At 42.9% G+C, this 18,408-nt stretch overlaps 1 protein-coding gene across 5 annotated transcripts in view; it reads left to right on the top strand.

Annotated features, from left to right (window-relative positions):
• The window catches only part of LOC140457921 (tyrosine-protein kinase Fyn), a 292,224-nt gene that overhangs the window by 107,059 nt on the left and 166,757 nt on the right, over positions 1 to 18,408 (top strand). For all 5 annotated transcript variants that reach the window (XM_072551741.1, XM_072551762.1, XM_072551721.1 and 2 more), the window contains one exon: positions 4,439 to 4,497. The gene's annotated coding sequence lies outside the window, so the exon portion shown is untranslated. The remainder of the gene's footprint in view (positions 1 to 4,438; positions 4,498 to 18,408) is intronic.

Here is an 18,408-nt window from a genome sequence, read left to right on the forward strand (position 1 = left end):
TGCTCTAGACAGACCTCTGCACTTGAGGCCTCAGCTGAAACAGAGGCCAACCAGAAAATAACGAATTAAACAAGCAAAGCTACCTGGTTTAATAAAGGTGAAGTGTGGTCTGGGAGGAGGCCCATGTGGAGCATAAACGACAGCACAGAGCGGTTGGGCCGAATGGCCTGTTACTGTTTAACTACAGGACAGCAGGAAATGGTGCAATCAGTTTTCTTGCATTTTGAAATGTTTAAGGCTCCTTAGATTTGCTCTCGCAATTTAAAATATCCGGGAGACAGTGACACTCGGGAGAAAGTTGTCATGGCCTCGCACAGTGTGGGAGGGATCGGGTCTAAAATGCAAACGCAAAATACCAGAAACATTCAGCGAACCAGGCAGCATCTGTTGTGTGAGAGAGTGGGGGAGAAAAAACTGGGTTAGTCCCTCGAGTGGGTGATGACTTTTTCAGGATCTTTCCTCAAGCTGGGGTCGGGATGGGCTGGGTCATAGTTTGAAAATAAGGGATCTCCCATGGAAGATGGAGATGAGGAGGAATCTCTTCTGGCAGATGGTTGATGGTCATTGAATTTCTGTTCCCCAAAGCACAGCGAAGGCAGGATCAGTTGATATGTTCAAGTTGGGCTGGATTTTGACTCGATCAATGTGAGTACTGCAGATGCTGGAGATCAGAGTCAAGATTAGAGTGGCGCTAGAAAAGCACAGCAGGTCAGGCAGCATCCGAGGAGCAGGAAAGTTGATGTTTCGGGCAAGAGCCCTTCATCAGGAATTTTAGCTGGCTAGGATTGTCTTGACGTTCAGGTCAAATTCAGATCAGCCAAGATTATATTGAATGTTGGAGCAGGATTGAAGGTCTGTTTGGCCTAACCCTCCTTCCATTTCTTTGTCGTTGTCAGGAAATAACGTTTTTTTTGAGTGACAGTATGAGAGTAATTTGAAGTGCGGCATTTGAGGAGTGCAACATTCATAGTTTGAACAGGTGCTTGTGGTTGAAGTTCCTCCAGGGTCTGGGTCTGTTGACAACTGATTGATAGAGATAAATCGACTCATCAGTCACAGCCCTTTTATACAAGAACCCTTGCAGAGGTGCTGTCGAGGCTGGAACACAAGTGTTTTCAAGACTGAGAGAGACAGATTTTTAACCAGTAGTGGAATCTAGCGTTACGGAGTTGAGGGTTACCAGATCAGCCACAATCTCATTGAATAGTGGAGCAGTCTTGCTGGGCGGAAAGGTTTACTTCTCCATCTATGTTTTATGGACCAGAATAGCATTTGCATGGCGTTGTGGATAAGGCTTCTGAACAGGTTGGGCGAGGGAAAGAATGTTGCCTTTTCCTGTCTCTCAAAATTTCTGCTTCCACGCTCCTAGCTCACTTTGCTTCTTCATCTGGTGAATTATAGCATTGTAATCCAACAAAGGTGAGAAAAAGTTATGCTTGTAACCACTTCCTAATTCCTGAGGCTGGCTTGCAGCTTTATGATGCATTGCATATGTCACAAAATCCAAGCGCAGCTACAGCGCAATAAATCTTACCAATATAATTTTCCAATATTGTGCAATGTGAGCACCTTTTATGTGACCATCACTACGCATTAAGAAAATGAACTCCCGTGACAAATGCTGCAGGCATGGGGCTGTGCTTTTTCTCAAAATGTTGTACAGCATTTTTTTAAAAATTCCATTAACAACAGTGTAAAGCAGTGACAGACAGAGAGTGAAGTCTGTCTTCGCTTGCTTGGACTAGGATCCTATGGGTCTTCCTTTTAACAAAATCTGGCCTCACATAAATTGCCGTCCAGGAAGTCACTCCAGGATTGCTTTCTTTCACTGGAAGCTGTTCTTGTTGAAAATAGTCTGGTTTTATTCCAGGTTCTTCTGGATGTCAACTTTTCAAAGCTTACTTTTTAAATCTTTTTTAAAATGACACACAGTCACCAATGACCTGTCTTAATTTCAATGGTTTACTAGGATTCTGTGTCCTCTGTAACCAAACCGTAGTCTTACATATAACGCTGCTGCATTACAGTCAATGAATGTGCCTTAGAATGAAGTGCACTGCAGATACCCCATGGGGAATTTATTCTGCTTGCTGCACTATGTGCAGAGGGAGCTTTATAACTGATTGGGCGATGAGATGGGGAAACTTCTCTAATTGCTTGTGCATGCAGTTTGCTTTGTAATGGCGCCTGTATTGCAACACTCCAGCTTTCTACCTTAATTGGAGAGAATTCTGTAATTAGGTTGCTGCTTTGGGCGTCATTCTTTTTAATGCAATGTTTTGTTGTCATCTCTCTGTCTTGAGCCGCGCTCAGTCAGACGTGTATCGCTAATGTCTGGCTGTGGGGATCTGAGGTAAGTTCCAGCGGGAAACATGACATTCTAGCCCTTGGTTACACTCCCCCCGTGAAAGGAAAGCTCTTTCTGCCAATGTCCGACTTGACATTTCCCAGCCTCCTCTCAGGCATGCTGCCTATTCTTGAGCAGATCCTTTTTTAAAGTGTGATATGCTGCACATGCTTGTCCTTGATGTTTAACTCACTGAAACAGCCTTTAATTTTCTTGCCTTGTCGTCTTAACATTGCTTCAGTCGAGAAACATATCCTTATTTTTAATTTCAAGCTCCTGTATTGGCTCTGCTTCCCACCAGTATCCTTCTGTTCTCACTTACCTGCCTTAATGTACAGTTAATGCTTAAAGTGGAATAGTCTGCCATTTAGTGGAAATTAACTTGGCTTTGAAAAAAACTAATTGAAGAGATTGAAATGTCTTATAGATTCTGGTTTTGTGCCCAGAGTGCAAATGGAAGAAACCTAAGCTGAGTCTTCAATAGACACGTGGTGGACTGGAGGGATGGGCATCTCTCAAATTCAACTTTACTTTCTTTCCAAAGGCTTTTTTTCTTCCCAGTTTCAAAGGAACGGCTTTCAAATTATTGCTTTTGAAATACTGGCTCCCAATAGCCTGGTGGTTTGACAGTGCACAGAGTCCCACTTGCATCTCTTAGTTGCCCCATTTTCACTGTCAGCCAGGCTGCCCGGAGAAGGTGTTAATTGCATAAAGGGTTCTGTGGGGAAGGAAGCAGATTTAAATATGAGGGTAGTTCCACACCCTGGTCTAGTGTCCAGATGGTGTACAGCAGAGTCCTTGGGGCAGAGATCACCAGCTATCACTCGGGTTCGATGCAGTGAGGAACTGCATCTGAGTGGGCGGCACGGTGGCACAGTGGTTAGCACTGCTGCCTCACAGCGCCAGAGACCCCAGGTTCAATTCCCGCCTCAGGCGACTCTCTGTGTGGAGTTTGCACATTCTCCCCGTGTCTGCGTGGGTTTCCTCCGGGTGCTCCGGTTTCCTCCCACAGCCCAAAGATGTGCAGGGCAGGTGAATTGGCCATGCTAAATTGCCCGTAGTGTTAGGTAAGGGGTAGATGTAGGGGTATGGGTGGGTTGCGCTTCGGCGGGGCGGTGTGGACTTGTTGGGCTGAAGGGCCTGTTTCCACACTGGAAGTAATCTAATCTAAAAAATGTAACTAATCAAAAGGCAAGCAAAACCCCAACTGTATGCAGTCATCACTGCCCTGTTCCTGAACCTGATACTTGTGCTCTTCTAATGCAAGAGGGAAAAAGTTAATCATTGCCTTTACTTTGTACTATTGTATATTCGACTCCAGTTTAAGAAGAGCTATGACTTTATTTCTGACTTAAGCGGAAACAAAACAAAATTTAAAATCACGTATTTCAATTGCAGCAAACTTGTTAAATTGCTGTCGGGCAAAACAGATACAGCACAAGAAAAAAGAGGTTAGATTAATAACACACTCAAACATGCCAGTCTGCCTTCTCATAACACCAAGTGCACCTTGTTTAATGTGTTCACTGCCCTATGCTTTGTTGCAATCACATAGATCCTACAAGAAGTGACAAAATACAAATGTGTATTTTGTAAAGAAAGAAAATGGCCACACAAGAAAGGGTGTTGTTAAAGGACATTCTGGCCACAGTTTCTAATGGTCTCTGCTATAAATAAGTCGGTAAAGAGAGTTGTGAATGTACACTTTTTCTGAATGAATGACTGACTGATCCTGGCAGTGGGCCAGAGTGAGCTGTCTGTACAGCTGCAGCAGGGACTAGAGAGGAGGATCCATCACTTTCTGCTTTGTCCAAGTGAGTACTGCACAGATTCCATGTTCACTTCTGGCAATACCTGCTCCACTTTGTGATAAATTTAGTAAAAGCTCCTCGTCTCTACATTGGATCCCCCGGTGGTTATATTCAGATGAGCTCAGGCAGGGTATTAACACCTGTGTTTCTGCTTTCTTGCAATTGTACACACTGTATCCTGAAATGATCATTTCAGCAAGTCTGATGTTTAATTTTTTAAAAATTCTTGTGAAGTATCATTTTGCATTGGGATTTATATAGTGTTCTCTCTAACCCACAGGTTTTCAATCATACTTGTATGTGAAGCGATGTAAAATCCTGAATGGTGAGGATCACTTGGTAAGCAACAGCCTCTTCTTGTACTACTGTCTGACTGTGTATCATGATGAGACAGTTATACCATTTTATTTTACTGTGGTGTGTAATATGATTGCATTCTCAGAGTTGTGACTCATTTCATTGTTTTTTGCCTCTGTGCAATCCAGAGTAAGGGATGTTCATTTTGGTGAATGGAACTGCTCTATTTGTTCAGGCCCCTCACTGTATTCCTAACGGAGCAGTCTCTGGTCTGCTGGAGCTGCGGAATAGATCTCCTCTCCCCTCCAGCTAATGTGCTGGTGTCTGTCTCAGGAGGGAACCTCCCATTTGCAGCAGTCTAGGATGTTGCTCGGTATTACCTCCTCTGCCTCTGAAGATGTCAGAAAAATCTGAAGGGCTGGACGCAGGCACGGCCATAGTGCCATTGGGTCTTTTACACCCGCATGAGCATTGGAGGGGTGAGTGAGTTTAACTCAACACCTCATCCAAAAGATGGCACCTCCAACAATGCAGCACTTGCACAGTGTTGGACCCAAATGTCGACCTAGATTACGTGGATATTGGCTCTGACACTGTTTTCTGTCAGCTGTCACTGGTTTATATCAGGCTTTTATTTTTTACAGTGGAGTCCAGCGTTGGTAATGACAATGGAATCCAGCACTCGTCATGATCTGCTTGCTTTCTCTTTCATTGTGGTATGCTCCAAATCTGAAAATGTAGGCCTGACATATTTGTGCCAGTGTATTTGTTTTAAATAGGCATGATTAAAGCTCTGGTAATTTGGTGACACACACGCCTTAATTTGCAGAATGGTCTTCAGAGGGTGGAGAAGTGTCCCTCTGAACACTCTGTGCTTTCTCCCCATGAAAAGTGGTCGGCAAGTTTTGTCGAAAGACATAAGAGCATAAGGACTCAGAACAGGATTAGGCAATTCAGCCCGCTCCGCCATTTCATACAATCATGGGTGATCTCATCTTGGCCTCAACTTCACTTTCCTACCTGCTCTCCATAACCCTTCAACCCATTCGTAATTAAAAATCTGTCTATCTCCCATGATTGGAAGTTAGCAAATGGAAGAAAGGAGGGAGAGAGAAACCTGGGAATAACAGGTCAGTTAGCAGAGATCAATAGTAGGGAAAATGTTGGAATCTATTTATTAGGGATACAGTAATAGGGCATGGTGGATTAAGCAAGGTCAATAGTGATTTATAAAAGTGGGTTGATGGGGGATATGTTGGGAGGATATTTCCACAGTGTGGAGTCTACAGCTAGGGGAGCATGGTGCCAGAATTAGGGAGTTGCTCATTTAGTGCTGAGGAGAATTTTGGGAAGGTTGTGAATGTTCGGAATTGTCTCTACCAAAGGCATGAGGATATTCAATTGGCAAATATCTTTAAGACAGAGACTGATAAGGCATCAAGGCGTATATAAAGTTTCAGTCTGTGAGGAAGTTGAGAGTAGTGGGGTCAGTCAGCTGGTGGTGGAATGAGCTGGGGTGGTAGGGGAGGGTGGGGTTAACTGGTGCTAATTCTTATGTTCCTACAATGTGACACCACTCAATTTGCAACAACACATTCAGCTACTGAGGCTACAACATCCCCCAATAATATTAAATTGATTATCAACGACCTAACTATCCCATGTTTATCTACAGCTTCTCCAGCACTGTCACACTATGGGAAAGACCAAACCTAAATCACTTACCAGCTCATTCTTTAAGTAAAACTACGACATGTTCCTTTCCAACTTTATTGGTGAAATACTCGCCAGTTTGAGTACAGCTGCCTTCTAAGATGTTGACTGGGGTTCAATTCCTGACTACCTAGGTTCAACTGCTCATTATATAGATGCTGGGGTACAGTGACAGCATCCTGAATATCTGGGTCCAAGTCCCATCTGCTCTAGTATAGTCAAATGGGTTGGTTTGAAATATGTCCTAATCTCTCTCTTTGCCCATTACACATACACCCCTGTGGGTCTGGAGTCACTTGTAGACTAGACCAGGTAAGGATGGCTAAAAGACATTAGTAGATCAGATGGGTGTTTTCAACAATTATTACATTGTTGCCATTTTCATTCCAGATTTTATTGAATTACAATTTCATCATCTGCCATTGTGGGATTTGATCCCAGAGCCTGGAATTCTGGATTACTGATCCGATAACATTACCCTACGCCACCACCTTCTTGCCTTTACTAGTTACCTGTCTCACGTGTAGAGTGTCACGAGATTTTGTTTATTCAACTGGTCGACTTGACTTCACACAAAATGCTTGGCACTGCATCACTGGTTGTAATGTGATCAGATCCACTTTAGTTCAGTGTTGTATCATGCAAACTTTTTAGTGCCTGTAATGGCCAATTCTGTTCAATAAAGTATGAATTGCTGTCATTTGTTCTCCAAAAAGGAAACGCATTGCTTCCTGCTTAGCCAGTGTGATTGGTTTGGAAGCACTGAAACATAAATTGTCAAACAGACCATAGCTCTCTGGAAACATTTAAGCAAGTTGAACTAAGAGAATTCATTTGATCCTGTTGATTTTACCAAATACTTGATGCATGTAAGAAATGGAAAATCCCAATTTCTATCTCCCATTTAAAATTTTTATTAAATTTTTGTTTAGTATTGAAGTCATTTATAAATGCTGGTTGAAGTCCATTTCTTTTCTGCTTAGGGAAATGAATTGGCAATGTGCTACAAACTGAAATATATGTGTAAGTAACTTGGCAGGATATTCAATCTCGGTATTTAATGTTGCTTTCCCCTGCCATTTGCATGGAGATGATTTTTAAGAGTAGATTCTTGTGTTTATTTTTTGAATTGGAACGGAGGTTGAATGTGTACCTTTTCCCACCCAAAACATAGTCTGCCCTGGACATTATTAAATTTGACTTATTACTAATTCAATGAGAAAAAAAGGATTTTGAATTGTGGGATTGGAAGTCCCCCATCAAAAAGACCGCTTAAATAATCCTGCATGAGAAAAACCAGATTAAACTAAATGTTTCTTAATTAGAGAGAGGATTAAGGCAAGCAGGATTCAGATATAATCTGGTCATCTATTTCAATAGGCTACATGAGTTCAAACTCAACAGACATTAAGAGACTAGAAAACTTTGTTCCTTTTGTGGAGAAGGGGATGCTTACTGGATGTGTGTCTGTTGGTAACTAGCTTGAAGGTTACAGTGACATTAATACATTTGGAGTAGGCTAGTTCCTCTACTAGAAGACTCACAGGTGAGATTCTTCAAGCTGCTGTGGTCTGAGTGATTTAAGTTGCGAGGTTGAATTCACACTAGAATTCGAATTGATTATCGTTTGTGTGACAGGATGCAGTGTTTGAGATTGCTCACATTGAGAGGTGTGATCTATGGTTTACTAGTTAGCTCAGCTTGCACGATTTTACAATGCGCATCATTATCCCCTTCCACTCAGCATTCACTCGCTGACTACATTCCCCAGGAGATCCATGGACTAACTGAGATGGGAAGTACATCTCCATTGAGAGGGGACAAACGCTGGGGAAGTACATCTCCATTGAGAGGGGACAAACGCTGGGGAAGTACATCTCCATTGCCAGACAGTGGATCTGATTCCAAATTCCTGAATCAAATTCCAAACTCAATCTGCCTCAATCTGGCCTATCAGGTTGCACCAATTGTACGAGTTCATCCAGCTCCTTTGATGCTTTCCCAGCTTGAAACCTGGGAGGATGGCGGGTTGGTTTTGGAACAGAGGAGTAGATAGTACTGCTCTTGCCGTAGAAGGAAGAACATAGAACATAGAACAGTACAGCACAGAACAGGCCCTTCAGCCCACGATGTTGTGCCGAATATTTGTCCTAGCTTAAGCACCATCCATGTACCTATCCAATTGCTGCTTAAAGGTCACCAATGATTCTGACTCTGCCACTCCCACAGGCAGCACATTCCATGCCCCCACCACTCTCTGGGTAAAGAACCTACCCCTGACATCTCCCCTATACCTTCTAACCTTCACCTTAAATTTACGTCCCCTTGTAACACTCTGTTGTACCTGGGGAAAAAGTCTCTGACTGTCTATTCTATCTATTCCTCTGATCATCATATAAACCTCTATCAAATCACTCCTCATCCTTCGCCGTTCCAATGAGAAAAGGCCTAGCACTCTCAACATATCCTCGTACAACCTATTCTCCATTCCAGGCAACATCCTGGTAAATTTCTCTGCACCCTCTCCAAAGTTTCCACATCTTTCCTAAAGTGAGGCAACCAGAACTGCACACAGTACTCCAAATGTGGCCTAACCAAGGTCCTGTACAGCTGCAACATCACTTCACGACTCTTGAATTCAATCCCTCTGCTAATGAACGCTAAAGAGGCCCAATCGAGATGGGATTTGCTATTCCTGAGCTTCAGAGACGTGTATGAGTACTGGGAAGTAGAATAGGACGTGAGCATACCAGGCCAGTTCACCTTTGGGGAAAATTCCTCTTCAAATTAGATACGAGGCTACGTTGAAAGGGGAGGCCGAGCAGGGTTGGTTGGCAATAAAGATGGGCAAACAATTTGAATAAACTGAGGAGCTAAACTGTGAGTGGTGCTGGAAGGAGGGGCAGAGGTATTTGTGGAAGTGAGTGCTCATTGTAAAGAGAAATCTGGAACTGGTTTTGCAAAGGAGGGAGCTGCCTCAGCTCAACAGTGTCACATTGCTGTCTGTCAGAATTAAAGACTTGGCTCAACCTTGTGCGAAGATGTAAGTTCTACCAGTGAAATCAGGAAAAGCCGACTGAGTGTCTCTGAGGAGGATGCGATAATTGAAGCTAAAACCAAGTAAACTAATGAAAAAGTCAGCAGCAATTAGTGATGTTGTTACTGGTAGAGACAGAGTCAGGAATTCACTTAATCAATTAATGCAGCTCATCCATCTGCCCTGTGCTACTTCTGAGATTCAGTGAATCGGCCTGTACTGTTGAGGCTATGTGGAAGTCTTTTATGGACAAGAAGGTCTTGAAGGAATTTGGATAAGCAAACCTAGAATGTAAAGGAGATAAGGTCATGGTCAGTGATCATCGTTTCATTGAAATATTCATCTTAGTGGGAGGCCATTTGACCAGTTGTATCAGGGCCACTGAGAAAGGAATAATCTTGCGCAATCCCATGTGTGGGCTCATGGTCTATAGCCCTGTAAGTTATCACAGTTCAAGTATATGTCCATAGATGTTGCTGCCTTCGCCACCACCTTCATGCAGTGAGGTCCAGAATCTAACTCTGTCCAGGTGGGAAAAAATGTCTTCTCAATTCTCCCGTTATCCTTTGACCAATTCCTTGGAATATCTGACCTTGCTGGTTTTAACCTCTCCATGGTCATGGAAATAGGTTGTTCCTTTCCACACTGCCTTGGCCCCTTCAGAATTTTATACACCTCAATGGAATCAGTCCTCAAACATTTCTGCTCCAAAGAAAAGCGCTTCAGCCTATCCAGTCTTTCCTCACTATCGGAATGGATCATCTCTGGTGTAGATCTGTTTGTTGGCTGATGGATCACATCTTTCTTATAATCAAGTGAGCAGAACTGTACACAACACATGAGAGCTGTGGTACAACTAGTGTTTTATCCATTCCCAGTGTAGATTCCCTCCTCTTCTATTTACAACTTGGAAAATGAGGGGGAGGAATCCGTGCCCTGCCACCATCAGGGACCTGTGGGATGCACTCTGAGTCCATTGGCCGTCTCCACCTCACAGTATCCTAACATCTGTGGGTTTGTTTGCATTGTTTATCCTCATCAAGTGCCCCACCTTACAGCCCTCAAGATTGAATTCTAGCACTTTTTTTTTAAAAGGTCATTCATTTTAATCCGTATGTGGGCAATACTAGCTATGCCAGCATTTACTGACCATCCCTAAGGTAGTAAGGAGACACCCCCATTGCTGTGGACCTGAAGACCAGGTAAGGACAGCAAATTCCCTTCCCTAATGTGTATTAATGAACCAGATGGATTTTTTTAAAACAATGGACAGTGACTGTGTGGCTGACATTAGGCCAGCTCATTATTCCAGATTCTTCTCTTGAATTCACATTCCACCATCTGCCATAGTGATATTCGAACCCATTCTAGACTCTTTGACCAATACATTCCCACTACCAGTTTTCCTCTCTGCACTCTGCAGTTTTCTTCCTCACCAGCAGATACTGTCCAATTTTAATTTCACCTGCAAACTTCTTAATCATGTAAACAGCTTTTTAAGTTTAAATCATTGACATATTACCTCAAAAGCAAGGGTCTCAATGTTGAGCCTTGCTGGACCTCTTAGGAAGTCTGTGATGACTGAGTTGGTATCCTTGCCTGACTCAGAAAGTTGTGGGTTCAAATCTCAGATCTTGATTGATACTCCAGTCAGGATGGAAGGAGTGCTGCTCTGTCCAAGGTTCTGACTATTCAGGGCCTGTCTATCCCCTTTATATAAAAGTTACGTGGCAACATTTTGAAAAATATCAGGCGAATGTGCCCTGGCTGATATTTATCCCTCAGGCAACATCGCAGACTATCTGATTATTACCTCCCTGCTGTTTGTGTGGGTTTTGCTGGGCACAATCTGGAAGTCCTGTTTCCTAATTACACCTGTGAGTACACTTCAAAACCACTACACTGGCTGCATTAAGATGACCAGAGGTTGCAAAAGGCACGATACAAACTTTTCTCTTTCAGTAATAAAAACACAGCCACTTCTATTTCCTGCACCTCAGCCAGTTTGGGACTCCCTTTCCTGATCTGTTTGCCATGTGGAATTATGCTGGAATCTAGGTCGACGACATGAAGCACACCACTTTCATTGAGCCTCCTCATGACCCCTTCAAAATGAGAATCAAGTGAGTGACATGGCGTGTTCAAGGACTGTATCTCAATTGTGGTGAGGTCTTGCTCCAAACCATATGGTGCTCGACATGGAACCCTATTTGTGCCAAATGACTGGTTATTCTATAATATGTAGGCGATGAGGTCCATACCTTGATTACCTATTGTAGTCTTCTCAGTATTTACTCATCAGGCAATTAGCTTATGGCTTTTGGTCTAAGTAAAGCTTTCAAGTTAAATTTTACACATTAAAAAACTTTTTTGTATCTGTCAGGTCAGGATTATTATCAAACTTATAGTGTTTAGGTCCTCCATGTGCACAGGTACAAGTTGACCAATGTTAAATCTAAACCTTTAGTTTGGCCTTTTTCTTAAACTTGACAATTTTCCCCTAATGAAAGGTAGCGTGTAGATCTATTTTCCAATGTTTTCACTTTGTTGCGATAAGAGTTTTTAATTAATTGAGCATGGCATCTGAACTAAAACTGCTGTAATATAATTCTCGGGTGAAAATCATTGTTCATTAATGAAGGTAAGACCAATATTTCTCTATATTGTAGTTCCTTCAGAAACCCGCATATACCCATGGTAGAAGAGGACATGTGTCTTTTTGGTTACAAATGTTTCCACTCTGTGTGCATGTTCAATATGTTCCCTCATCACCCTGAATCTTTAGTCCAACATCTGTGTTTGTTGTCGTTCTGTGTAGGTACCTCGGGACCTTTACCGTTTTAGAAGGTAAACATTTAGGGGAAGAAAAGGAGGCACATCCATGTGCTGTAAGGTTTTGTATTGTTGTTGCTGCTGCCTCTGTAATGAATGATGTTGGATCTCTTTCACTTGCCCTGAAGAATCTGAATAGAAATATTGAGTAGTTATCGGCCTGCCAAGATGATGTCATAGGCTATTTGGAGTTGCAGCTGAAAACCCAGACAAACCTGGCGGGGTCAGCGATGTGGAGAGTCTACCAAATCAAGTATTCCATTGCATTACTCACCTGGTAACTATTAGGCTCTGAAAGGGTTAATGCTGAATGGTGCATTAAGCACCACCCAGTGTGGTGGTGATGTATGGACTGTGGCTCTGGATATTGAAGGAGGTTGGACCTACCAACGAGATGGTCTCCTTTGTCGTCGTTACAATATCTATCACACCAACCTAACGTACACCTGATTACTACATTGTAATAATAAATCATTTCTTGTTTAGGAGAGGAATTTCTTCTTGTTAAACTACCTGGTGCTTTTCCACAACTGCACATAACCTTCCAGTTGCCAAGTTCAAAGGAAAATACTGGCACCAAATCTACCTGATGGTATCCAATAGTCCAGATAGCTCAGCCAACATAGTGAGTGGTAGCGGGAATTCATCAGAACAGTTGGTTAAATGGTTGGATCAGTCTGGTCAATGGGCAGCAGGAAATGCAAACAAGAAGAGATCAAACTGGAAATCCTTTGAGACCATTGCAAGTAGGTTGGGAGGCTGGAGTCCTCACTTTCACCTGGGAGGCTGGAGAGGTTTAGCCCCACTCCAACAGATGTGAAGGGTTGAGGACGGCTTAAGGACATAGCCTGTGATGGGTTCAGTGGGGGAGAGGCCAGTGATTTGTGGAGGGGAATGTGTGTGCAGTGGATTGAGGAGAGTAGCATCTCGTGATGGGGCTTGTGAGGAGAGGTCCAAACCTTCAATAATAATAATAATAATAATAATAATAATAATAGAAAGTGCTGGAGAAACTCAACAGGTCGAGCAGCATCAATGGACAGAGAAGCAGTGTTTCTAGTCCAAAGGCTATTTTTTTGGAAACTGCTAATCTCTGCTTCTCCTGATCAGCCAGGAGGTGTGAAAACACTGCTTACCTGGAGCAGCCAACCTTGCCCTCCTTGAGCTGTCTGAATTCCTGAGCCCCAGTAAATATTTAATGTGCTTCTTGAGCTCCCAGCTCGAAGCAGTCTCAGACCTCTTGGTGGTGACACAATTGGCTACTCTTTCAGAATGAGAAGCATGTACATGGCTGTTGAGGGAATTTTATCTTTAGCCTCCACCCACACTCCCTGACCTGATCTGACCCTCCCCCAGTGAATGTCAGTTTCTTCTTTCACGTTTGCCATCTGAGCTGCCGATCCCTAACAACTTTTCTATTTTAATTTGTAGCTTCCATGTGTGGCTTATAACAGGAGTTTTACTGCCTCTCAAACATCTGCTTTGCAATAATGAGCACACAACTGCACATATGTGGGGTTAAAAATGAAGTGTCCGCTGCTGATGTTACTTCTGCGATTCTTGAATAGAAGCTGACCTATTCAGCTGAAGGCTGTAAATCATCCGACTGCTTTTTCTGTTGAATTACAAATAGCACAGGGCATTGTGCACTCTGTACAAACTGGGATTAAACAGTGTCTGTGTGTCTCTGTGCGTGCGCGCGCACGCGTGTGTGTGTTGGAGCATCCACGTGACTGACTAAATTACACACAACCATTTGCTTTGGAGTGAACCCGAGGGAATCGTGTGACTCCTGGGAACAAGCTTGTGCAGATAGTTTGACCTGATTTGTAATCTCACTGTAATTAAGATGCTTCCCAGAAAGCAGCCAAATTTTTATAGATTGGATGGACATGAGGAGAAAGAAAACATTTTGAGCTTGTTGTGTCCTGCCCACTCTTATTTAAAGACTCAAGCATTGGACCAGCATTTGCAAACATTTTATTGTTGGGAGGTCATGTTGCAGCTGTACAGGTCATTGGTTAGGCCACTGTTGGAATATTGCGTGCAATCCTGGTTACCTTCCTATCGGAAAGATGTTGTGAAACTTGAAAGGGTTCAGAAAAGATTTACAAGGATGTTGTCAGGGTTGGAGGATTTGAGCTACAGGGAGAGGCTGAACAGGCTGGGGCTGTTTTCCCTGTAGTGTCAGAGGCTGAGGGGTGACCTTATAGAGGTTTATAAAATTATGAGGGGCATGGATAGGATAAATAGGCAAAGTCTTTTCCTTGGGGTGGGGGAAGTCCAGAACTAGAGGGCTCAGGTTGACGGTGAGAGGGGAAAGATATAAAAGGGACACAAGGGAAAATTTTTTCACTCAGAGGGTGGTGCGTGTATGGAATGAGCTGCCAGAGGAAGTGGTGGAGGCTGGTACAATTTCAGTATTTTAAAAAACATCTGGATGGGTATATGAACAGGAAGAGTTTAGAGGGATATGGTACAACTGCTGGCAAATGGGACTAGATTAGATTAGGATATCTGGTCGTCATGGACGAGTTGGACTGAATGGTTTGTTTCCATGCTGTACATCTCTATGACTCTATTTAATTTCTGATGTGTTGTTTGTTTTAAAAAAAAATTATTTGCTCCAGAAATTATCGTGATCTCTTTTTTTTCATGATTTGTTGACCTCGATAGCATTGTTGATCATATCCCAGGCAGGGTTGCTGACAAGTCAGGACACTCCCAACTTCTCTGGCTGGATTGTAGCGAAGATTAGAGGGTGAGGTTCTGTCCATAATTGCCAACACTGTCTCATGGTGCTGGTTATACCAGCTGCTGGGCAATGGTCCTCCAATCACATAGCCAAATGGTGCTTTTCCAAGTGTGACCTTAGCCAGTAAGTGTCAGTAAGATTACCAAAATTGGAGACACTGCCTTGCTGGCTGTGATGGTGGAGATTTTCCAACATGGTGGAGTGAGGATTAACCCGAAAATTATTGCAGTTTGGCTGACTGGGTCCCACGCTGAGTATACATGCTGAGTTAGCAGAGAGAAATGGGATTATCCTCCATTGGTCTTGATTTTGAGATTAGCAGAAACTTTATTGTTTAGAAACAGGATCCTTTCATGAATTTTACCTTTAAAGAGGCACATTAAGATTACTTACAGCATGGAAACAGGCCCTTCGGCCCAACAAGTCCACACCGACCCACCGAAGCGCAACCCACCCATACCCCTACATTTACCCCATACCTAACACTACAGGCAATTTAGCATGGCCAATTCACCTGACCTGCACATTTTTGGACTGTGGGAGGAAACCGGAGCACCCGGAGGAAACCCACGCAGACACAGGGAGAATTTGCAAACTCCACACAGACAGTTGCCTGAGGCGGGAATTGAACCCGGATCTCTGGCGCTGTGAGGCAGCAGTGCTAACCACTGTGCCACCGTGCTGCCTTCTAGTGGTGGGAATGGTGTTTCATCTAACCATAAACTATGGGATTGCCAGCTATTTTTGTTTGTGTTTGATTAGTGGGTGGCACGGTGGCACAGTGGTTAGCACTGCTGCCTCACAGCGCCAGAGACCTGGGTTCAATTCCTGCCTCAGGCGACTCTCTGTGTGGAGTTTGCACATTCTCCCCATGTCTGCGTGGGTTTCCTCCCACATTCCAAAAATGTGCAGGTTAGGTGAATTGGCTACGCTAAATTGCCTGTAGTGTTAGGTGTAGGGGAATGGGTCTGGGTTGGTATGGACTTGTTGGGCCAAAGGACCTGTTTCCACATTGCAAGTAATCTAATCTAATTTGAGGGGGAGTCAGTAATTGAACATGTTGGGTGATCTGTTTGTTTTGTTTTAATTCTCTCATGTTTTTATGAGCCCTTATAAAAATGTTAATGGATATTATGCTGACAAATCCAAAGCAGCTGTTTCCATAGACTGGCTATTGGCCTGTTGTACACTGAGACATGTTTCAGTGTCTGCTGTTGCTGCCAGGTCCTTCAAGTATTTTCTGATTACATTTCCTAAACCAGTGACTGACTGGGGGTCGGTCTTGCTTTCTTTCTCCAGAAACAACGAGAACACAAGTTTCTGTGGAATGCGGGGCTCCCAATCTTGGCTGGCCGTAAACATAAAGGCTTCATTGAGTGCCTTCTTGCTTCCACATGCTCAGATCTCACTCTATTGCTATTGGCTACTCAACACGATCCCAACCACTGCTGCCTCAGGCTAGTTCACAGGCTGTGAGATGGTTAATCACCCACTTAGATGAGTCCAGCCAACCTTTTATTTGTGACTTAATATTTTCAGAATGAACAAATGAAAATTCACAATGTTTGTTTGTTCTCTTTAAAATTCAAGTTTGCTTGAATTTGCTCCAACAGTGTATTGCTTCACATTTTTCCATGCAAGCTCATACAATCAACCTTTAACAATCGTCATAATTTTTCACATCCCCAACAGGTGGCATTACCTCATCTTAATAGTCACTTATTTCCTAAGTTATAGGATCATTAAACAAACCCATGGCACAGAGGAGGTCATTTGTCCCATCATGCCTCTGTTGACTCTTTTTGAAGGAGCAGATGTGTCTTGAACCACATCCCTACTTCTTTGTCCACAAGTGTACAATCCTCATTGACTGGTATCTGTAAGACCACAGGAGCACGCATAGACCTCTCAGCCCATCGAGACTGCTCCACCTTTCAACGAAATTGTGGCTGGTCTGTTCATCCTCAACTCCACTTTCATGCCTTTTTTCCATAATTCATGATTCTTTTACTGATTAAAAATCTGTCTATCTCAGCCTTGAACTCACTTAAGGATCTAGCCTCAGCAGCTCTCTGCAGAAAACAATTCCACAGATTTATTGCTCTCTGAGAAAAGAAATTCCCCCTGATCTCTGTCTTAAGTGAGTGACCCCTTACTCTGTGATTATTCCATCTGGTCCTAGACTGTATCCAATAACTTCTCCCCATCTACTCTGTGAAGTTCCCCAAACGTCTTGGTACGTTTCAGTAAGGGCTTCTCTCAGGCTCCTAATTTCCAATGGGGACAGGTCCAACCTATTCAATCTCTCCTCATAAGAAAATGCCTCCATATCTGGAATCAATCCAGTGAACCTTCTCTGGACTGTCTTCAATCCCAATACAGTTTTCCTTAGATAAGGAGACCATTTAGCTGTGGTTTGACTAGTGTTTAGCAAGTCCTCCCTATCATTTATATTCCATTACCCCTGAAATATAGATCAATAGTTTAATTGCCTTCTCTATTATCCACTGAACTTGAATGCTAGCGTTTTGAGAATTACACAAATCTCTCTCTGCTGTAGCCTTCTGCACTAATTCTCCACTTAAATAACATTGAGCTGTTTGATTCTTTAAGCCAGAATGCATGACCTCACAGTTTTTCCCCAACTCTCTATTCTATGTTTGCCCACTTACTTAACCTGTCTATTTCACCTTGCATCCTCATCATTTGCCTTCTCAATAATTTTTGTGCCATCTACAAAAGTGGTACTTTCCTCATTCAAGTCCCGAATATATGTTGTAAATAATTGTAGCCCCAACGTTGATCCCCATGGCACTCCTCTATAGCCATATGTGCAGTACTTTAGCGAACGTCTTTTAAAAATCCAAATCTGTTACATCGACTGCTTCCCCTTTATCTATGCTGATTGCTATCTCTTCAAAGGAATGTACCAAATCTGTCAGACATAGTTTCCCTTTCATGGAGCCATAGTGACTCTGCACATTTTTATTATGTATTTCTAAGTGCTCTGTAATACAATCTTCTTAATAGACTCTAACATTTTCCCATTGAGAGGTATTAAGCGAAGTGGTCTTTAATTACTTGTTTTTGTCTCCCTCACTTTTTAAATAAAGGTGGGTGGGTCTTTTCCTGAATCTAAGGATTCTTGGAAGAGTATTGCCAGTGCATCCATTATTTCTGCAACTACTAACTTTAAAATTCTTCTTCTAAATGTTTCTTTTAACATAACAACCTGAAAGTTCCCCTCCAAGTGACACATAAATCCTGACTTGGAAATATATCACCGCACATTCACTGCTACTGAGTTGAAATCCTGGAATTCCCTCCCTAAAGGCATTGTGGGTCTACCTACAGCACATAGACTGCAGCGATTCAAGATGGCAGCTCACTCCCACCTTCTCAAGGGCAACCAGGGACAGGCAATAAATGCTGGCAAAGCCAGCAACTCCCACATCCTGTAAATTACTTTTCCAACACTCGACCTTTTGCATTTATGGTCTATTTCTCTACAAGCAAACACAAACAAACCATTTTTTTTGTCCACCTTATCAACTCGCCTCAGCACCATTTGAAGGGTTTGTGTGTTCAGGCTCATCTGTATATTTCAATATTCTGC

The sequence above is a fragment of the Chiloscyllium punctatum genome, chromosome 3 (genome assembly GCF_047496795.1).
Source record: "Chiloscyllium punctatum isolate Juve2018m chromosome 3, sChiPun1.3, whole genome shotgun sequence".
Lineage (NCBI taxonomy): Eukaryota > Metazoa > Chordata > Chondrichthyes > Orectolobiformes > Hemiscylliidae > Chiloscyllium > Chiloscyllium punctatum.